Source organism: Schistocerca serialis, chromosome 10, assembly GCF_023864345.2.
Source record: "Schistocerca serialis cubense isolate TAMUIC-IGC-003099 chromosome 10, iqSchSeri2.2, whole genome shotgun sequence".
Taxonomy (NCBI): domain Eukaryota; kingdom Metazoa; phylum Arthropoda; class Insecta; order Orthoptera; family Acrididae; genus Schistocerca; species Schistocerca serialis.
Window position 1 is genome coordinate 17,194,657 of NC_064647.1, and position 23,619 is coordinate 17,218,275.

Below are 23,619 nucleotides of genomic sequence, written 5' to 3' on the forward strand. Positions count from 1 at the left end.
CCTTCACTGATGGCGATTTAATAAAAGATGTTTGGTAGTTGCAGCGGAACGTTTGTGTCCATCTCAAGTTGAACAGTTTCGGATTGTGCCATTATCTGACATGACCATTATGCGTCGCATACAGGACATGGCAGACGACGTCCAGAGCCAGCTTGCATATATCTGTAAAGATTTTATGGCCTATTCTCTAGCTCTGGACGAAAGTGTTGATATCACTGTCACAGCGCAGCTTTCCGTATTTGTTAGAGGTGTTAATAGAGATCTTCAGTACCCATGAAGAACACTACAACTGGAGGTGATATTTTAAGTAGTGTTGAAGAAAGTGTTGAAAATATAGGATTGCCGTGGAATTCTTTAGTTTCAGTGTCTACAGACGGTGCACCAGCGATGACAGGGAAAAAATTAGGTTTCGTTGCGTTGTTGAAGGAGAAAATGCAAAAACTGACCGTACCGAATGAAATAAGGGGCGTTCACTGTGTGATCCACCAGGAAAACTTATGTGCAAAGAGTATCACTCTAAAAAATGTGATGAGTGTTGTTGCTCGTACAACCAATTATATAAGGAAGCATGGGCTACAACACAGGCAATTTAAAAGATTTCTTGAGGATGTAGAAAGCCAGTATGGTAGCCTGCCTTATTACAGCGAGGTCCGCTGGCTTAGTCGTGGCGAATTATTAAATCGAATTTTTGCCTATTAGATGAGATAAATATGTTCATGGAAATAAATAACATGTGTGTTCCTGAATTGAAAGAGCCTTCATGGAAATGTGATCTCGCGTTCTTAGCAGATTTAACTAGCCATCTGAATGCTTTGAACATTTCACTACAAGGTAAAGATCTGCTAATTACTCATTTCGTAGATCGAATACGAGCTTTTAAAATGAAATTGACACTTTGGGTGAGTCAGCTGGAAACAGCAAATCTAGCTCTTCCTAAATTATCATCCATGCAAGATGTTCACAAAGACTGTGAACGTTATTCACGTAGTTTAGTTGCCCTTAAGGAAGAATTTGATCAATGCTTTCAAGAACTGACAGCACTAGACAGTGATTCTGATCTGTTCTGCTCTCCATATTCAGCGAATATTGAAGAGATTCGTCCTGAGCTGCAACTAGAAATTATTGGCCTGCAGTGTGACAGAGAATACAGAGACAAATTTCAGAACAAGAAAAACATTTTGGAATTTTACAGACACTTCCCTCAGGATAGATTTCCTCATTTGCACAAACTGGCAGCTACAATAATATCAATGTTCGGTTCCATGTATGTTTGTGAATAACTGTTCTCTGCAATGAAATGTAACAAGACGCGCCTGAGAAACGCATTGTCTGATCGAAATTTAAACTGCACGCTGCGCCTACGATGCACAAGAACAATTACTCCGAACATAGACGCAACTGTAAAGGGCAAAAAGTACAAGATAACAGAGAATCCCACACTTCAGTGACACCTTTTATTGTGTAACAGTTCACAAATTAATACGAATGTAGAGGCATACACTAAGCTAATAAAATTATGTGGCACGTGTACATTCTCCTTTATTTGTTTCATTTGTCACAGTAATAATTCGTAAGTGATATCCCTGCAGGTGGCCGCGGATTGACATTGACTGGCGACAGCCGTTGTGTGCCCCACGTGACTCTCCCCACTCTCCGCTCTGGTCCGGTAGTGGGGGTAGCGTGCTCGCACCATGCTGCTCCGTGCTCGCGCCTTGCTGCTCACAGCTTGCTCCGCGAGCACGTATGTTGTGAAGCCCTGTATTAATTGATTACAGAGTCTATGTTATTTTTCTTAGATAATGTTTACGTTTCGTTACGACGTCAGTTTTGGTACATTTGCGAAGTTATTCGATATCATTTTTATCACGTTATGTGGCGTACCGCCACAGTGGGACGATCGAATCCTCGGGAGAGTGGGTTCTTTCTCGAGGGTGTTGCAGATGCTTTCTTTATTGGTTTTCCTCGGGGAAACCTCCTCGGAAACTGGCGCCACTTTCGTGTTGCTATCCCTCTGTTGGCTCCAGCTACTATCTATCTCCTTCACTTTTTGTCGCAGAATGGGAGCTGTCTCCTCTGCACATTTACGCACCAGCCTGCATCTCATATTTTTCCTCGGACGCTTGCCTCTCGACGGACTTCCTTCAGTGTCCAAGTTAGTTTCGTTTTCCTGCGAGGAGGTTCGGTCTTCAACCGCCGGCGGATCAGCTTCCTTTGCAGTTGCAGGGCCTGTTTGGGCGGAACTTGGACAGGTTTTGAAGATTGGCGGGACTCTGGTAGGTCGTCAGCTATGATTGCACTGGCGTCCATTGGAATTTCGGTGTCTGGAGTACTTGTATTTGTGCACACGGAGGCCCAAGTCCCGGGAAGTGTCGTCTTCGCCTGCCGAAACTGCCCGAGTTTGTTACTCAGAGACAATGATATACACTACGCAATCAAAAGTATCCGGACACCTGGCCGAAAATGACTTACAAGTTCCTGGCGCCCTCCATCGGTAATGCTAGAACTCAATATGATGTTGGCCCACCCTTGGGGCCTTGATGACAGCTTCCACTCTCGCAGGCATACGTTCAGTCAGGTGCTGGAAGGTTACTTGGGGAATGACAGCCCATTCTTCACGGAGTGCTGCACTGAGGAGAGGTATCGATGTCGGTCGGTGAGGCCTGGCACGAAGTCGGAATTCCAAAACATCGCAAAGATCTTCTATAGGATTCAGGCCAGGACTCTGTGCAGGCCAGTCCATTACTCGGATCTTGTTGTTGTTGTGGTCTTCAGTCCTGAGATTGGTTTGATGCAGCTCTCCATTCTACTCTATCCTGTGCAAGCTTCTTCATCTCCCAGTACCTACTTCAGCCTACATCCTTCTAAATCTGCTTAGTGTATTCATCTCTTGTTCTCCCTCTACGATTTTTACCATCCACGCTGCCCTCCAGTACTAAATTGGTGATCCCTTGATGCCTCAGAATATGCCCCACAAACCGATCCCTTCTTCTTGTCAAGTTGTGCCACAAATTTCTCTTCTCTCCAATTCTATTCAATACCTCCTCATTAGTTATGTGATCTACCCATCTAATCTTCAGCATTCTTCTGTAGCACCACATTTCGAAAGCTTCTATTCTATTCTTGTCCAAACTATTTATCGTCCATGTTTCACTTCCAGACAAATACTTTCAGAAACGACTTCCTGACACTTAAATCTATACTCAATGTTAACAAGTTTCTCGTCCTCAGAAACGCTTTCCTTGCCATTGCCAGTCTACATTTTATATCCTCCCTACTTCGACCATCATCAATTATTTTGCTCCCCAAATAGCAAAACTCCTTAACTACTTTAAGTGTCTCATTTCCTAATCTAATTCCCTCAGCATCACCCGACTTAATTCGACTACATTCCATTATCCTAGTTTTGCTTTTGTTGATGTTCATCTTATACCCTCCTTTCAAGGCACTGTCCATTCCGTTCAACTGCTCTTCCAAGTGCTTTGCTGTCTCTGACAGAATTACAATGTCATCAGCGAACCTCAAAGTTTTTATTTCTTCTCCATGGATTTTAATACCTACTCCCAATTTTTATTTTGTTTCCTTTACTGCGTGCTCAATATACAGATTGAATAGCATCGGGGAGAGGCTACAACCCTGTCTCACTCCCATCCCAACCACTGCTTCCCTTTCATGCCCCTCGACTCTTATAACTGTATTTTAAGCCTCCCACCTTCAGAATTTGAAAGAGAGTATTCCAGTCAACATTGTCAAAAGCGTTCACTAAGTCTACAAATGCTAGAAACGTAGGTTTGCCTTTCCTTAATCTTTCTTCTAAGATTAGTCGTAGGGTCAGTATTGCCTCACGTGTGCCAAAATTTCTATGGAATCCAAACTGATCTTCCCCGAGGTCGGCTTTTACCAGTTTTTCCATTCCTCAGTAAAGAATTCGCGTTAGTATTTTGCATCTGTGACTTATTAATCTGATAGTTCGGTAATTTCACATCTGTCAGCACCTGCTTTTTTTGGGATTGGAATTATTATATCCTTCTTGAAGTCTGAGGGAATTTCGCCTGATCTTATTGTCGTGTAACCACCCCGCCTCAGGCCGTGCTTTATGAACAGGTGCTCGATCGTGTTGAAAGATGTAGTAGCCGTCCTCGAATTCCTCTTCAACAGAGGGAAGCAAGAAAGTACTTAAAACATCAAAGTAGGCCTGCGCTGTCATAGTGCAACGCAAAACAAGGGGTGCAAGCCCCCTCCATCAAAAACACGACTACACCACAACACCACCGCCTCCGAATTTTACTGTCGCCAGTAAACACGCTGGCAGATGACGTTCACCAGGAATTCGCCATACCCACACCCTGCCATAGGATCGCCACATTGTGTATCGATATTCGTCACTCCACACAACGATTTTCCACTGTTCAATCGTCCAATGTTTACGCTCCTTACACCGAGCGAGGCGTCGTTTGGCATTTACTGGCGAGATGTGTGGTTTATGAGCAGCCGCTCGACCATGAAACGCAAGTTTTGTCACCTCCCGCCTAACTGCCATAGTACCTGCAGCGGATCTTGAAACAGTTTGGAATTCCTGTGTGACGGTCTGGAGAGATGTCTGCCTATTACACACTACGACCCTCTTCAATTGTCGGCGGTCTCTGCCAGTCAACAGACGAGGTCAACCTGTACGCTTTTGTGTTGTACGTGTCCCTTCACGTTTCCAATTCACTATCACGTCGGAAAAAGTGGACCTAGCGATGTTTAGGAGTGTGGAAATCTCGCGTACAGGCGTATGACACACGTGACACCCAGTCACCTGACCACGTTGGAAGTGCACGAGTTCTGCGGAGCGCCCCATACTGCTCTCTCGAGATATATAATGACTACTGAGGTGGCTGATGTGGAGTACCTGGCAGTAGGTGGCAGCACAATGCACCTAATATCAAAAACGTATGTTTTTGTGGGTGTCCGGATACTTTTGATCACACAGTCTACGATGGTATGTGCTTTTATAACTCTACTCGAAGCAACCGTACTCCGTTTAGTACTGGAAATTTGACCGCGCTTGACCATTTCTCGGCCGAGTTGCTAAGCACTTTCCCAAAGGGTGATATTACGGTATTAATTTGTTCTGCTGCAACCTCAAACGACAGTTCGAAGATTGGAACTGTACGAATGTCGAAACCAGCATGTGCAACGGTGTCTTCACCAGCGTTTCCATCAGAATGTTTAAATTTCATGACACCTCCGCAAGACTCAACTATTTCCTCGCGGAACTCGGCACTGCTCAAGTTTACAAAGACAACACAAGCTACGATTGGCAGTTGAATCCCTATTATATCAGTAAAGCAGAACTTCTCATCTACTTCTAACCAATTCTCTACTTCGAACGACTTGGATCGAGCATATCGAGTATCAAAAGTAAATTTCAATGTATCTCTTCGAGAAGGTTTGGTCATCGCTGCACACTATTAGCAACTTCTCGAAGTGTCCTATCAAGAGAGATACGAACTGCAACAAGTTCAAGACTTAACGCGGTGAACGCACATTGGAAGCGTGTATTCGTCATCGCCATACTGGCATATCATGCGGCGTGATGGTATGGGGTGCCATTGGTTACACGTCTCAGTCACCTCTTGTTCACATTGACGGCACTTTGAACAGTGGGCGTTACATTTCAGATGTGTTACGACCCGTGGCTCTACCCTTCATTCGATCCCTGCGTAACCCTACATTTCAGCAGGATAATGCACGACCGTATGCTGCAGGTCCTATACGGGGCTCTCTGGATACAGAAAATGTTCGACAGCCCTGCCCAGCACATTCTCTACATCTCTCACCAATTGAAAACCTCTGGTCAATGGTGGCCGAGCAACTGGCTCGTCACAATACGCCAGTCACGACTCTTGATGAACTGTGGTATAGTGTTGAAGCTGCATGGGCAGCTGTACCTGTACACGCCATCCAAGCTCAGCTCTGTTTGACTCAATGCCTAGGCGTATCGAGGCCTTTATTACGGCCAGAGGCGGTTGTTCTGGGTACTGATTTCCCAGGATCAATGCACCCAAATTGCATGAAAATGTAATCACATGTCTGTTCTAGTATAATAGATTTGTTCAATGAATACTCGTTTATCATCTGGATTTCTTCTTTGTGTAGCAATTTTAATGGCCAGTACTCTAGTTGTCAATAGTTCCACTACCCAAACATTGAACAACAGAATGAAATTTTCACTCTGCAGCGTAGTGTGCGCTGATGTGAAACTTCCTGGTAGATTAAAACTGTGTGCCAGACCGAGACTCGAACTCGGGACCTTTGGCTGTCGCGGGGAAGTGCTCTACCGTCTGAGCTACCCAAGCACGACTCACGACCGGTCCTCACAGCTTCAGTTCCGCCAGTACCTCGCCTCCCACCTTCCACACTTCACAGAAGCTCTCCTGCGAAACGTAACTAGCAGTCCTGAGAAGAAAGGCAAAAGGTCCCGAGTTTGAGTCTCGGTCCGGCACACGGTTTTAATCTGCCAGTAAGCTTCACTGCCAACAAAATTCGTCACCATCCATTTCCTCGAATATTTTCCTATAAACGCATCATTTCATCTCACTTTGCATTGCGTGTCCGAGCGACGGACAGTCTCCACTAAAAAAATGGTGTTCATAGACTTGGCTACCCACTCGCTGAGTGCTAGACCGTCTGAGGACGAAATCTCTTGCCGAGGCTGCAGAGCAGTTTCAGTCCGTAGCGCTGCCGACACACGAGCAGGCTGCTTGCACTGCGCCGTCCCTGCACGACCTCGGTACCATGTGATCCCCCAGGCACGACCCACGACCCGTCCTCCAGCCGAGATGACATGCTGCGTCCTGACCACCAAAAAGTCTTCAATCCAGTCACAGATTTCACTCGGCACCCCATATGCTCGTACTTTTCACAACATCTGTAGGTTACCTGAGGCGGCTACTTTTCGTAAATCGGGATATACTACCTCTACCCGACTGCCTCGATCCAAAGCATTCAGTATGTCAGACTCGAAGAAAATTGTGGCCTCCCAGGACTCCGACGAAGAATGTGTTACTTTAAACAACAGTGTACGGCAACCTGTTGAAAATTTCGTCACTGTAAAATTTCTGAAATGTGCGTTGTTAGTACGAACACCAGCTTTCGTGTGGTAGTGAGGTCGCTGGTGCTCTTAAAAATGTTCTGAAATCCTCAGCGTCCACTTTACACGTCGGAATGATGAAACCGTGGAACACGAGGTTATGGTGGGGCATTCCTTCGAGAGCTCCCAGTTTTTACGAAGAAATTGCCACCACCTTAGCCAGCGAATGTCACAACACGAATGAAAATTTGTGTTACGAGCCCACACGGAAGTTAACGTCAGAGAAATCGGTGAGACGACTTTTAGAAGATGTTCATATACACAGTGTACGGATACATCACTGATAAAGCTGGTTGACCACGATGTTGTTGTGGTCTTCAGTCCTGAGACTGGTTTGATGCAGCTCTCCATGCTACTTAATCCTGTGCAGGCTGCTTCATCCCCCAGTACCTACTGCAAACCCACATCTTTCTGAATCTGCTTAGTGTATTCATCTCTTGGTCTCCCTCTACGATTTTTACCCTCCACGCTGTCCTCCAGTACTAAATTGGTGATCCCTTGAGGCCTCAGAACATGTCCTACCAACCGATCCCTTCTTCTTGTCAACTTGTGGAACAAACTCCTCTTCTCTTCAATTCTATTCAATACCTCCTCATTAGTTATGTGATCTACCCACCTAATCTTCAGCATTCTTCTGTAGCACCACATTTCGAAAGCTTCTATTCTCTTCTTGTCCAAACTATTTATCGTCCGCGTTTCACTTCCATACATGGCTACACTCCATACAAATACTTTCAGAAACGACTTCCTGACACTTAAATCTATACCTGAATAAGAGCTGCATATTGATATATTTGAGATCGTTCGGAAGAAACATTATCATTTCTATGCATTTTTATAGTCGCGATGTAGTCATACCCGGATCAACAGTAAGGGACCAGAACATTTATAGACTTTAAAAGAAATGCAACACTACACAAAAAAGTTGGTTCAGAAATAATAGGAAAACGATAATGTTCCTTCTGCCTCATGCTGCGTTCGGCCCATCAGCGTGATCGTAATTTCTGGTGATGAACTAACACAAAATAATTAACAGTCAAGTAAATGAGGAGATGGAAATCATCAAGGTTAATCTACTAAAATAAGCACACGTATCTTTAACACAAGTTTTTTTTAATGCTACGTACCTTTTCATATTAAATTACAATAGATGACCATTGTGGTTAAATAGTTTATACATAAGTCAAAATGTCCTCTTGCTGTTGTCTGTTCGTAATCAGTTACAAGAAACTACATGTTTTCTGATTGGAAAAAATAACAGTTAGCATATTCACTCAATATTTTCACATAAAATATAAAATACCGTTGCGGAACGCAGCAAGTCCGCCTCCGCCTCTCATGGAATACAAACAGTAAAAGGTGAGGCGACCAACGCCTCATTTGTCTTGAAACAACAGAATTCTTTTTTAATATCGTTAATCGATACATGTAGATAGAGATTTACAGGCACCGCGCAAGAACGTCAAAGATAAAGAATGATAGATTCTGTCGCTGCTGTGCAATGGTACATTTCTTTTACTTGACAATTGTTCGATAACTTTAGGCCATCAGGCGTTTACTAATGAGCGTATATTAATGTTTGTGAGGCTAAAATTACTAATATTACAATGGCGTCCAGCGAAATTGAATCGAGTGTTTGAATCTTCTAAGTGATTACGTATAGTGGCTGTATGCAGAGTTTGAGTTTGGGGATACTTTTTGTGAAAACATGTGGAATATGCCTTGCTTTTTGTGAACACAAGTAAGAAGGAAATCCCGCTTTGCCCGCTGTAAATCAGAACAATAAGATATATTTCAATATGTATTTTTATCATATAAGTTTTGATAACGTAAAATGAATATTTTAGTCTGTAAACAGCAGCCTCTCATTCTCAATGGAGAGAAGTCTTCCGAAGTAAGAGTGATTTCAGGTGTGCCGCAGGGGAGTGTCGTAGGACCGTTGCTATTCACAATATACATAAATGGCCTTGTGGATGACATCGAAAGTTCACTGAGGCTTTTTGCGGATGATGCTGTGGTATATCGAGAGGTTGTAACAATGGAAAATTGTACTGAAATGCAGGAGGATCTGCAGCGAATTGCCGCACGGTGCAGGGAATGGCAATTGAATCTCAATGCAGACAAGTGTAATGTGCTGCGAATACATAGAAAGATAGATCCCTTACCATTTAGCTACAAAATAGCAGGTCAGCAACTGGAAGCATTTAATTCCATAAATTATCTGGGAGTAGGCATTAGGAGTGATTTAAAATGGAATGATCATATAAAGTTGATCGTCGGTAAAGCAGATGCCAGACTGAGATTCATTGGAAGAATCCTAAGGAAATGCAATCCGAAAACAAAGGAAGTAGGTTAGAGTACGCTTGTTCGCCCACTGCTTGAATACTGCTCAGCAGTGTAGGATCCGTACCAGATAGGGTTGATAGAAGACATAGAGAAGATCCAACGGAGAGCAGCGCGCTTCGTTACAGGATCATTTAGTAATCGCGAAAGCGTTACGGAGATGATAGGTAAACTCCAGTTGAAGACTCTGCAGGAGAGACGCTCAGTAGCTCAGTACGGGCTTTTGTTGTAGTTTCGAGAACATACCTTCACCGAAGAGCCAAGCAGTATATTGCTCCCTCCTACGTATATCTCGCGAAGAGACCGTGAGGAAAAAATCAGAGAGATTAGAGCCCACAGAGAGGCATACCGACAATCCTTCTTTCCACGAACAATACGAGACTGGAATAGAGGGGATAACCGATAGAGGTACTCAAGGTACCCTCCGCCACACACCGTCAGGTGGCTTGCGGAGTATGGATGTAGATATGACTGGTCATTTTATTCAGCGCTCTGCCTGAAAGTCACAAAAAGTAATGGCGCCACACTCGAATTAGGACGGGCCCATCCTTCTGCCGGAGAAGTTCGTATGTGTTGCTCCGTCGTTGCTTCGGCCTGTGGGAGACAGCGTGCGCGGTGGGCGACTGTTCCCTGAAACCACACTCTCTGCTATTGCGTTTTACGGTGCAGTCGACAAGTACACGTCGTTTTAAAGTGGTCTGTGTTCTCAACATTCGACACGAGTGTAACTTTTGACGAGTTAGTTATGGGACGGACGAAAGAGTTGCGCGACGAAGTCGACCGCGTGCTACTGTTATAAAAAGTTACCAGCTTGTTCGCGCATGCGCAGTGCAGGAATGGCGTAAGACATCCAGCCGAGTGGAAGAATGCTCTGAGCGGCAGGTCGTGTGCGAGTGCGGACTCGTGGAACGCACCGCGCTGTTTGTGTGTGTTGCACTCGTAAGCTGGGCGTGGTAAGTGCTGTGCTTTCTTTTTCTACAGTTTTTGCTTCGAATTCACGAACTATCGTGTTACTACGACACTGTGCTCGTACAGTATATGCAGCTAGACGACAAGTTTTTTGTGCCAAGGAAAGTACGTCGTTTCGAGAAGTTATTAGAAAAACGAGAGCAAACGTGTTTACTTTCCGCCTAGTAATGCTCGGTTTTTGGTTCCGAGATGCTGTTCCTCGGTGAGCATCTGCATTTAACATTTGTCACGACGTGCGGATGTTGCTGTCGAGGCAGTAACTGCAAAACTGTAAACAACACCTGGCACGCGGCTGATGTAATACTTCGTCGTTAGCAGGAAATGGCAGTACGCGGCGGATGCAATATCACGTCGCGCCACTTCCGATGATTTTCAGTCGTTTCTAACATTCTTTTTTTGCTCCTGGAATGATCTGTGAGATCTGCAGACATCGTAGCGGTATCAGTTTAACCATTCGTCGTTTTTGAAACCTTTGTTGCTTCGTAGGCACTAGGTGACGTTATAGAGTTATCTGTTTCGCGGATTTAGTACGACTGTGTGTTCAGAATGTGTTGTGAAGAGAAGAAACGTTTGGAAAAAATGATTTAGAGAGCCCTTGACGAGTCTACATACGATGAAAATGAAGTGTTACATGACGACTAAGATTACACGACGTTTAAAACTTGTAGTAATTCTCAATTTTTTGAAGATGAACTGCTTAAGGTATTATTTTCAAAGATTGTGTTGTTACGAAGGATTCAGGAAATCAACGCGAGTGAATGTAATATTCGACTACATACACTGTACTGCGCTACGAATGCAAAAATTTTATTGGTCTCGTGCTTTGTTTCTTTCTTTAGAAGCTGATTGGCTGTAAAAGAAAGGTAACGTGTTTGCTTACACAATCGAATAACTGAATTGCTTCTCAGTTTTTTTCTGTGATGTTGAAGTTTGACCTGAGTAGATTATTCAAGGCTTTATACTAGTTGTTGTTGTCGTGGTCTTCAGTCCTGAGACTGGTTTGATGCAGCTCTCCATGCTACTCTATCCAGTGCAAGCTTCTTCATCTCCCAGTACTTACTGCAACCTACATCCTTCTGAATCTGCTTAGTGTATCTATCTCTTCGTCTCCCTCTACGATTTTTTTTATGCCTCAGAATATGCCCTACCAACCGGTCCCTTCTTCTTGTCAAGTTTTGCCCAAACTCCTCTTCTCCCCTATTCTATTCAATACCTCCTCATTAGTTACGTGATCTACCCATCTAATCTTCAGCATTATTCTGTAGCACCACATTTCGAAAGCTTCTATTCTCTCCCCCCATGAACCATGGACCTTGCCGTTGGTGGGGAGCCTTGCGTGCCTCAGCGATACAGATAGCCGTACCGTAGGTGCAACCACAACGGAGGGGTATCTGTTGAGAGGCCAGACAAACGTGTGGTTCCTCAAGAGGGGCAGCAGCCTTTTCAGTAGTTGCAGGGGCAACAGTCTGGATGATTGACTGATCTGGCCTTGTAACAATAACCAAAACGGCCTTGCTGTGCTGGTACTGCGAATGGCTGAAAGCAAGGGGAAACTACGGACGTAATTTTTCCCGAGAGCATGCAGCTCTACTGTATGATTAAATGATGATGGCGTCCTCTTGGGTAAAATATTCCGGAGATAAAATAGTCCCCCATTCGGATCTCCGGGCGGGGAGTACTCAAGAAGATGTCGTTATCAGGAGAAAGAAAACTGGCGTTCTACGGATCGGAGCGTGGAATGTCAGATCCCTTAATCGGGCAGGTAGGTTAGAAAATTTAAAAAGGGAAATGGACAGGTTAAAGTTAGATATAGTGGGAATTAGTGAAGTTCGGTGGCAGGAGGAACAAGACTTCTGGTCAGGTGACTACAGGGTTATAAACACAAAGTCAAATAGGGGTAATGCAGGAGTAGGTTTAATAATGAATAGGAAAATAGGAATGCGGGTAAGCTACTACAAACAGCATAGTGAACGCATTATTGTGGTCACGATAGACACGAAGCCCACACCTACTACAGTAGTACATGTTTATATCCCAACTAGCTCTGCAGATGACGAAGAAATTGAAGAAATGTGTGATGAAATAAAAGAAATTATTCAGATAGTGAAGGGAGACGAAAATTTAATAGTCATGGGTGACTGGAATTCGAGTGTAGGAAAAGGGAGAGAAGGAAACGTAGTAGGTGAATATGGATTGGGGATAAGAAATGAAAGAGGAAACCGCCTGATAGAATTTTGCACAGTGCACAACTTAACCATAGCTAACACTTGGTTTAGGAATCATGATAGAAGGTTGTATACATGGAAGAACCCTGGAGATACTAAAAGGTATCAGATAGATTATATAATGGCAAGACAGAGATTTAGGAACCAGGTTTTAAATTGTAAGACATTTCCAGGGGCAGATGTGGACTCTGAAGGAACTGCAAAAAGGTGGGAATTTAAGGAGATCGGACCTGGATAAACTGAAAGAACCAGAGGTTGTACAGAGTTTCAGGGAGAGCATAAGGGAACAATTGACAGGAATGGGGAAAAGAAATACAGTAGAAGAAGAATGGGTAGCTTTGAGGGATGAAGTAGTGAAGGCAGCAGAGGATCAAGTAGGTAAAAAGACGAGGGCTAGTAGAACTCCTTGGGTAACAGAAGAAATACTGAATTTAATTGATGAAAGGAGAAAATATAAAAATGCAGTAAATGAAGCCGGCAAAAAGGAATACAAACGTCTCAAAAATGAGATCGACAGGAAGTGCAAAATGGCTAAGCAGGGATGGCTAGAGGACAAATGTAAGGATGTAGAGGCTTATCTCACTAGGGGTAAGATAGATACTGCCTACAGGAAAATTAAAGACAGCTTTGGAGATAAGAGAACCACTTGTATGAACATCAAGAGCTCAGATGGAAACCCAGTTCGAAGCAAAGAAGGGAAAGCAGGAAGGTGGAAGGGGTATATAGAAGGTCTATACAAGGGCGATGCACTTGAGGACAATATTATGGAAATGGAAGAGGATGTAGATGAAGATGAAATGGGAGATACGATAAGGCGTGAAGAGTTTGACAGAGCACTGAAAGACCTGAGTCGAAACAAGGCCCCCGGAGTAGACAATATACCATTGGAACTACTGACGCCCTTGGGAGAGCCAGTCCTGACAAAACTCTACCATCTGGTGAGCAAGATGTATGAAACAGGCGAAATATCCTCAGACTTCAAGAAGAATATAATAATTCCAATCCCAAAGAAAGCAGGTGTTGACATATGTGAAAATTACCGAACAATCAGTTTAATAAGCCACAGCTGCAAAGTACTAACACGAATTCTTTACAGACGAATGGAAAAACTTGTAGAAGCCGACCTCGGGGAAGATCAGTTTGGATTCCGTACAAATACTGGAACACGTGAGGCAATACTGACCTTACGACTTATCTTGGAAGAAAGATTAAGGAAAGGCAAACCTACGTTTCTAGCATTAGTAGACTTAGAGAAAGCTTTTGACAATGTTGACTGGAATACTCTCTTTCAAATTCTAAAGATGGCAGGGGTAAAATACAGGGAGCGAAAGGCTATTTACAATTTGTACAGAAACCAGATGGCAGTTATAAGAGTCGAGGGACATGAAAGGGAAGCAGTGGTTGGGAAGGGAGTAAGACAGGGTTGTAGCCTCTCCCCGATGTTATTCAATCTGTATATTGAGCAAGCAGTAGAGGAAACAAAAGAAAAGTTCAGAGTAGGTATTAAAATCCATGGAGAAGAAATAAAAACTTTGAGGTTCGCCGATGACGTTGTAATTCTGTCAGAGACAGCAAAGGACTTGGAAGAGCAGTTGTACGGAATGGATGGTGTCTTGAAGGGAGGATATAAGATGAACATCAACAAAAGCAAAACTAGGATAATGGAATGTAGTCGAATTAAGTCGGGTGATGCTGAGGGTATTAGATTAGGAAATGAGACACTTAAAGTAGTAAAGGAGTTTTGCTATTTGGGGAGCAAAATAACTGATGATGGTCGAAGTAGAGAGGATATAAAATGTAGACTGGCAATGGCAAGGAAAGCGTTTCTGAAGAAGAGAAATTTGTTAACATCGAGTATAGATTTAAGTGTCAGGAAGTCATTTCTGAAAGTATTTGTATGAAGTGTAGCCATGTATGGAAGTGAAACATGGACGGTAAATAGTTGGGACAAGAAGAGAATAGAAGCTTTTGAAATGTGGTGCTACAGAAGAATGCTGAAGATTAGATGTGTAGATCACATAACTAATGAGGAAGTATTGAATAGGATTGGGGAGAAGAGAAGTTTGTGGCACAACTTGACCAGAAGAAGGGATCGGTTGGTTGGACATGTTCTGAGGCATCAAGGAATCACCAATTTAGTATTGGAGGGCAGCGTGGAGGGTAAAAATCGTAGGGGGAGACCAAGAGATGAATACACTAAGCAGATTCAGAAGGATGTAGGCTGCAGTAGGTACTGGGAGATGAAGAGGCTTGCACAGGATAGAGTAGCATGGAGAGCTGCATCAAACCAGTCTCAGGACTGAAGACCACAACAACAACAACTAGTATTCTCTTGTTGTCCAAACTATTTATCGTCCATGTTTCACTTCCAACATTTAAGTATTAGTCTATTTTCTGTTATTAACCATCTGTTTACAAAGACAGCGCAGCAACATTTCGTCGGGCGATTACAATGTTACCCTTTATGGGTGGCGACAATCTGAAACAGAGAACATTCTACACGTAGTGGTCCGAGTAGTATCGACTTTAACGATAAGTGCTAGAAAGTGAGTGGTAAACCTCTCGCTTCTTTACTATAGCTGGTCTATTGGAGGTTCACAATACACCATTTACGTGGTTTGGCAGTTAATAAAAAGTCGTGGAACTCTGCGGCAAGAGGTGCCACCATCGTGTTCTTAGTGTTGGCCCTTGAGCAAAAAAATTTCGACGACCGCTGGACCAGGGCCATTGGCAGTAACGGCGTTTCCAGTCTACTGCTCATGGGTTGGCGGCACGTCAGTTTCCCGTAGCCAATGCGATGATGCTTTGACATAACCTATGAGAGGCAACTACTGAGCCACTGTACTCCTAGCGCCGACATCGACACCGCTGTCTTGTTTGCTGTTTTCCGGTGTGTGTGTTTTGTGGCAGGGATTGCTGTAAAGTGGACTGATCTAAGTGAATAAGTAGTGCACAGCGACGCCGTTCGTTGGTGCATGTCTCGTGGGATAGTTGCAGATGTATGGTGTTGAAATGAGTGAAAGAGTGACAGGTTTGTGTGAATGGAATCATCAGGAAGTGGATCTTTTTTTTTTTTTTTCAAATTCAGTCTTGCGAAAAGGTAGGTGGTTCAGTGTTTATTAATGACAGTTCAAATGGTTCAAATGGCTCTGAGCACTATGGGACTCAACTTCTGAGGTCATAAGTCCCCTAGAACGTAGAACTACTTAAACCTAACTAACCTAAGGGCATCACACACATCCGTGCCCGAGGCAGGATTCGAACCTGCGACCGTAGCGGTCTCACGGTTCCGGACTGAAGCGCCTAGAACCGCACGGCCACTAATGACAGTCACATGTTCAATATTTCAGTATAATAAGAAATGTTGATGCATTTACTCAGTGCGTAGGTGCGGATCGACTGCGTAGCAACACAGAGCAGAGAAGTATTTCGCTGCTTTCTCGAGTACATCCTGGGTTGCGACGCTGTCTCTGGTTTGCAGATACCTGCACAGTTTAAACAGCTGCGCCCCAAATAAGAAGCAACTGAATTTATACAAAATTGTTAAGGCTTTCGTGGCCACTTGTTCACAAATTGCCTATTGGCTTCTGTCTCGGGTTCTTCGGCCGACGTTCATCTGATGATTTTTCTGACGTTTCGCCAGCACCAGTGGCTGGCATTGTCAAAGCTTCACCCCCCATTGCCGGTGGACAACTGGAGGCGAGCTCGCGGCCGCAGACTGTATGTGCCTGGCACGCCAACGTCCGAGGGCTTCTCCGCGGTCATTTCCGTTGCGGTTCTCCTGCGTCTAAAAAATGAGATCGACAGAAAGTGCAAAATGGCTAACCAGGGGTGGCTAGAGGACAAATGTAAGGATGTAGAGCCGCATATCACTAGGGGTAAGATAGATACTGCCTACAGGAAAATTAAAGATATCTTTGGAGAAAAGAGAACCACTTGCATGAATATCAAGAGCTCAGATGGAAATCCAGTTCTAAGCAAAGAAGGGAAAGCAGAAAGGTGGAAGGAGTATATAGAGGGTCTATACAAGGGCGATGTACTTGATGACAGTATTATAGAAATGGAAGAGAGTGTAGATGAAGATGAAATAGGAGATATGATACTGCGTGAAGAGTTTGACAGACCGCTGAAAGAACTGTGTCGAAACAAGGCCCCGGGAGTAGACAACATTCCATTGGAACTACTGACGGCCTTGGGAGAGCCAGTCCTGACAAAACTCTACCATCTGGTGAGCAAGATGTATGAGACAGGCGAAATACCCTCAGGCTTCAAGAAGAATATAATAATTCCAAACCCAAAGAAAGCGGGTGTTGACAGATGTGAAAATTACCGAACTATCAGTTTAATAAGTCACGGCTGCAAAATAATAACGCGAATTTTTTACAGACGAATGGAAAAACTTGTAGAAGCCGACCTTGGGGAAGATCAGTTTCGATACCGTAGAAATTTTGGAACACGTGAGGCAATACTCACTATACGACTTATCTTAGATTAAGGAAAGGCAAACCTACGTTTCTATCATTTGTAGACTTAGAGAAAGCTTTTGACAATGTTGACTGGAATACTCCCTTTCAAATTCTGAAGGTGGCAGGGGTAAAATACAGGGAGCGAAAGGCTATTTACAATTCATACAGAAACCAGATAGCAGTTATAAGAGTCGAGGGACATGAAAGGGAAGCAGTGGTTGGGAAGGGAGTGGGACAGGCTTGTAGCCTCTCCCCAATGTTATTCAATCTATATATTGAGCAAGCAGTGAAGGAAACAAAAGAAAAATTCGGAGTACGTTTTAAAATCAATGGAGAAGAAATAAAAACTTTGAGTTTCGCTGATGACATTGTAATTCTGTCAGTGACAGCAAAGGACCTGGAAGAGCAGTTGAACGGAATGGAGAGTGTCTTGAAAGGAGGATATAAGATTAACATTAACAGAAGCAAAACGAGGATAATGGAATGTAGTCGAATCTAATCGAGTGATGCTGCGGGAATTTGATTAGGAAATGAGAGGCTTAAAGTAGTAAAGGAGTTTTGCTATTTGGGGAGCAAAATAACTGATGATGCTCGAAGTAGAGAGGATATAAAATGTAGACTGGCAATGGCAAGGAAAGCGTTTCTGAAGAAGAGAAATCTATTAACATCGAGTATAGATTTGAGTGTCAGGAAATCGTTTCTGAAAGTATTTGTATGGAGTGTAGCCATGTGTGGTGTCACCGCCAGACACCACACTTGCTAGGTGGTAGCCGTTTAAATCGACCGCGGTCCGCTAGTATACGACGGACCGGCGTGTCGCCACTGTCAGTAATTGCAGACCGAGCGCCGCCACACGGCATGTCTAGAGAGACTTCCTAGCACTCGCCCCAGTTGTACAGCCGACTTTGCTAGCGATGGTTCACTGACAAAATACGCTCTCATTTGCCGAGACGATAGTTAGCATAGCCTTCAGCTAAGTCAATTGCTACGACCTAGCAAGGCGCCATTTATCCTTTGCTATGTATCTAATGAAGCATGTACAGTAACAAGACCAATGTTCACCAATTGTGGATTAAAGTTAAGTATTCCAGCAGCTACGTACTTTTCTTTATAGCATTCATTACGTATCCTGTTTCAGACCTCACGCCAGCCTGCGTGAGTTTAAGAGCGTGCCTTTCGGTTACCCGTCACTGTGGACTGGCTTTCTTGTCAGTCCACAACACCATGTATGGAAGTGAAACATGGACGATAAATAGTTTGGACAAGAAGAGAATAGAAGCTTTAGAAGATGGGTAGATCACATAACTAATGAGGAGGTATTGAATAGAATTGGGGAGAAGAGGAGCTTGTGGCACAACTTGACTAGAAGAAGGGTTCGGTTGGTAGGACATGTTCTGAGACATCGAGGGATCACCAATTTAGCACTGGAGGGCAGCGTGGAGGGTAAAAATCGTAGAGGGAGACCAAGAGATGAATACACTAAGCAGGTTCAGAAGGATGTAGGTTGCAGTAGGTACTGGGAGATGAAGAAGCTTGCACAGGATAGAGTAGCGTGGAGAGCTGCATCAAACCAGTCTCAGGACTGAAGACCACAACAACAACAACAACAACTACAAGTGCGTTTCTTACGTAGGTTTACATAAATTATTTTAGTTTTTTGAGGTTTAAATTTGTTTACGCGTAAAAAGAAACATTTCACTGCCCCCTTGAATGATACTTTTTAGTTTCATTACATGTTAGAAAATATAAAGTAGAATTCAGTTCAATGTAAAAGTCAGGTAGCGGGCAAACTTTTAGATAGTTTTACTTTTTAATTATAGTTTTGTTAATGTTCATGTTTACGGAAATTGTCTTTCATCTTTAAAGTTCAACTTATCAATCATTTCATTAAAAGTTCCGCAAATTATCGTACAAATCATACAAGTCCTATAATTGTTACTTCATGTGTAAACGCCTTTTACGAATGAGAAAACACACATAATGTATTCTTTACTGTGCTCTTGGCACGTATTTGTCCATGTCTCGTCAAAAAAAAAAAAGTGTCTGCTTTGCATATTTATTTAGTTAAAAGTCCGCCGAGCGAACGTATTGGCTGAGCGGACAGTAGCCGCGCGGTGTGCGAGGTCATTGCTCCCGGCGCTCTTTCAACTGGGCAGACAAGCGAAGAGCGTCGGCCAGCAGCGGCTGGTGTGATGTGAGGTAGGGAGCCTGCCTGCATACGGAGAGGGAGTGGCCACGGGTGAAGTTGGCCGTGACTGGTTGATTAGGTTTGGCGCCATTTTTCTGCCAAACGTCTCTCGCGCTTCCTATGTTCGCCGTGCTTGTGAGCTGAATTGAAGTTCAGAGGACTTTTGGAAACGGTTAAAAGGAATCTGAATTATTGAGAGACTTGTTATGCGTTGTGCACGCATGTTCGATTTAGTTGTATGTCGTTTTTAGTACGTAATTAGCGTTTGGGATCTAAAATACGAGTTGAAATAATGAAGCGTTTTGTGATGAAGTCGGTAGGCCTACATGTTTAAAGTAAACACGTTAGCAATTGCACAGTATTGTTTTTGACATCTGTAATTCGTTCTGCAGACGTTCGTAAACGATGCCAGGTTGTGCTGCATTTGGTTGTTCCAATAGAGGCGAAGGTGGATTTCGTGTGTTAGCATTTCCACGCAATGAAGAAAGACGAAAGCAGTGGGCAGTTTTTTTAAGTACTTTTAGTCACGCAAAACAGATAGGCCTATTACAATTCAGTGCATTTGTAAGCTTTTATTTCTTTAACAGTTCGTGCACACTGGTAGCATCACAAGCTTTTCTGAAGCCATTATCTGGCGTCCTTGCTGCAAACGGGAAGTTCCTGTAATTGTTGTGCCACGCTCATTCGACTTTATAGCGTCAAACTTTATTTCGTTCCGAATCAGAACAATAGGCATTATTTTGGTTTCAGTATTATTATTGCCTGACTGTTGACGCAGGCAAGGCACTGCCTCTGAGCACTATGGGACTTAACATCTGAGGTCATCAGTCCCCTAGAACTTAGAACTACTTAAACCTAACTAACCTAAGGACAGCACACAACACCCAGTCATCATGGACGCAGGCAAGTTGTAAGCACGTTTTCCGCGGCTGTCGTGGTTGCTCAAACATTTTTCGTAGTAAATAATTGTAGGTACTCTTGAAGACAGTTTTTAATAGGCCTACTTACTGTGGGATAGAAGGGATACGGTAGTTTTCTTGTTATATTTGGTCGTTATTACAGTAGCCTACATTTAACATTACCTGATTTTTGTAATCTTTTTCGTTTGTTATCTACGAGAGGTGTTCAGTAAAGTCGTAAGCAGTTGTTTACTTATGACATGCTAAAACTGTGTGCCGAACCGAGACTCGAACTCGGGACCTTTGCCTTTCGCGGGCAAGTGCTTGGGTAGTTCAGTTGGTAGAGCGCTTGCCCGCGGAAGGCAAAGGTCCCGAGTTGGAGTCTCGCTCCGGCACACAGTTTTAATCTGCCAGGAAGTTTCAACTACTTACGACTTTCATTCATCTGACGTAATACAGGTACGTTAAATCTTTAGCGTTATGCACTTCCGATACAAAACAAATGCTATACACTATTTTTGTTTTGTTTACGTTACTTTTATTGCAATATGTCTAGTAAACGAACTTTAAAGGAGATAAATGCAAGTAACGAATAATTTTTACAGTCACTGTATCAAATTTTCCTGTGCTGTACGTAGTAGGCTACTATGAGTATATTATAGCTGTAAAGAAAGGCATTTCACGAATGATTTCGCCATATTGTCTTGTGCTTTTGATTCGGTGAGTTTGTACTCCACTACTGGCCATTCAAAAGTTCCGCCCGGAGTTTGGCAGAAAAATGGCCGCCGTATGGTCCGGTTGGCCACTCTCTCCCTGTACAGGCTCTCTAGCAACAGGTGGCAGCTAGCGCCATCTCGTAGCGATGACGTCACCCGATCACTCGCCGCATGCCGCGCGCCCTGCTGCCGGCTGGTGGAACTATATGGGCAGGCACATTCCGCGCACGTGATTCGAGTTGCATTGCATTGCTGCGCGGAAGCACGCAGTGCCAATCCACGCGAAGCTTCTTGCGTTCATGAAATGCATAAAACGCGGCAGAATTAGTCCTTTATATGTCACTACACACTGTAGCGTCCTGGGAAAAAGGTTCGGATAAGCACGTGTTGTGTTGTGTGATAAGTATCCCTCTAGCATGAATGTAAATTGTCACTGTTTATTCACTAGAGCGTTAACAGTTCACACGACTGAAGCTTGTCATACTGTTTTAAAATCGTTCCCGGTTTGAATAACCACAACAAAAGTGTCTCAACAGTGTTTCTTATTTAGTGCGTTTATACGCTTATTTTTAAGCATGCATTTATTAAACGTCTCTGCTAACACATTTTATTCATCGCACCGTAAAGTCTCATCGTGTGTGATTGCATTGTTTATGTGTTGTCGATAACACATCGTCCCAGCACTGTGTCTTTAGCGAAATTAGTGACAGTTTGTGCCTGAAAAGTAGCATGTCACTATGGTGCACTACACTATATTGCTTTCTGTGCGTGTGTGAATGTTTTATCACTCATTGGATTAGGCCACAAGAAGAGGCTGAAGACGTTGGTTCCTCTCCCGTCGGCTGCTACACATCGTCAACAAACGGTGAGTTGGACCTAGCCATTGTTTATAATCTCTTTCTCCTAATTATATGTAAACACTTCGAAGTCCACATTTCGCACTCTCTTGAGTGTCCTATGTTCTGTTGATAGTCCACTTATCCTTGTGGCACTATTTGCGACACATGTAAACAGTCGCTTTTGCAAATTTACATCTTATTTACAATTGAGTCCCTGCTACCTGAATACCAGAAAGCGACGTACTAAATACCTAACTATTTACATAATACATAAATATTAAACTTGTTTACATTGAAACCATGCCTGCATAGAAATATGATGCCGCTATATACTACAGCAGTCTGGTTTAACATTCCTACTGAGTGGCTCATATGTGCAAGATTACTGTCAACACATATGAGACCACGACCGTTCCATGTTGCACAGTACATGTGAAATTCCTAGTCGCAACAAAGGGAAAACGACCGCAGAGAACAAAGCACGAGAGATCCCCCCCCCCCCCCCCCTCCAAAAAAAAAAAGAGAAAGCCAAAACCCCGAAATTCGTGGTCGCGAAATTAAACCTTCCTCAAAAACCATGTGTGTCAAGCCTGTGTCTCGCCAAGCATAATCGGTTCATCTCATGGTCTTATAAAACTGTGCTTACAACCAGGCATATAAATGAGTCTTAATACTACTTTACTACAGTGTTATCTGTGTCATAAATTGTGTTCACATAAAAATGCATATAGATATATACAACAAACAAACATCAGTAAAAATGTAAATGCATAGATGCTTACTAACTATGAGTCAAAACCTTACAGATATTATTTACATAGATCTGTGGATGTTATTATTTCTGTAGCACATTTCTGGTGGGAAATATGAGAACATGGTATTCATGGACGAAAATTGTCAATAAGAAGTTTCCTAATCAAACATTCTTTAAATGACTCAGGCAGAGGTTCTTTAGAATCAGAATGTTTATTATCCCGTAACATACAAAGTAAATCACAGATCTGATGTACTGGGGACTCGTCAACATTACATTTACATTACAATTACAATTTGTATATACAGTATTACAAAAACAATATATCAACACTCCAGTTTACATGAATTACAAAGTAATATATAACAACAGTGTTTGCATAGTGGACATATTTTTACAATCATTTATTTGACACAAAACTGCTAAGCTTAATTTACAGGTGATGTTTCCTTGCTCAGACTTCCACATCATCGTTCATAAATTCTTCTACAGAGTTATAAAATTTTTTCCGCTAATAACTTGCGCAGCTTTGATTTAAATTGCTCTAGCTCTATGCTATTTATTTGTTTCTTTTTTAGCATGTTGTAGATTTTCATGCCTATTATTCTGGGGTTTGTGCATATGACTTTAACCTGTGAGTAGGAAGCATGAAGTTTGTCTTATTCCTAGTGCTGTATTGATGCTTAATATTGTTGTCTACGAATAACATACGGTTACTGTATACAAAAATAATCAGTTCAGAGATGTACAAACAGAGGGCACTTAATACCACTAGATTTCTTAACAGTGGGCGACAAGATTTTTTTGGTCTTGCATTACACATATTTCTAACAATTGATTTTTGTAATTTTAATATTCTAATGATTTTGCTTGTATTACCCCAAAAGATAATGCCATACCTTATAACAGCTTCAAAATAGCTGTGATAAACTACTTTTCTTATCTCCATGCTAGTTGAATATGACAAAATCTTCATAGCAAAGGTCAGGCTGTTTATCTTATTTGCTTTCTATATATGAAGACCAGGATAAATTTTGATTCCTAAAAATTTAACACAATCTGATTCTTTCAGTACTTGGTTACTG

The 23,619-nt window shown here is 42.9% G+C and overlaps 1 protein-coding gene across 16 annotated transcripts in view; it reads left to right on the forward strand.

Annotated features, from left to right (window-relative positions):
- The first annotated feature begins 10,356 nt into the window (after positions 1–10,356).
- LOC126424950 (uncharacterized) overlaps positions 10,357–23,619 on the forward strand; it is a 311,907-nt gene continuing 298,644 nt past the window's right edge. For 12 of the 16 annotated variants that reach the window (XM_050087820.1, XM_050087810.1, XM_050087812.1 and 9 more), the window contains exon 1: positions 21,195–21,806. The gene's annotated coding sequence lies outside the window, so the exon portion shown is untranslated. Of the gene's footprint in view, positions 10,432–21,194; positions 21,807–23,619 lie in introns of those variants that run through there. The other 4 variants (XM_050087818.1, XM_050087817.1, XM_050087819.1 and 1 more) reach the window with 4 other exon arrangements.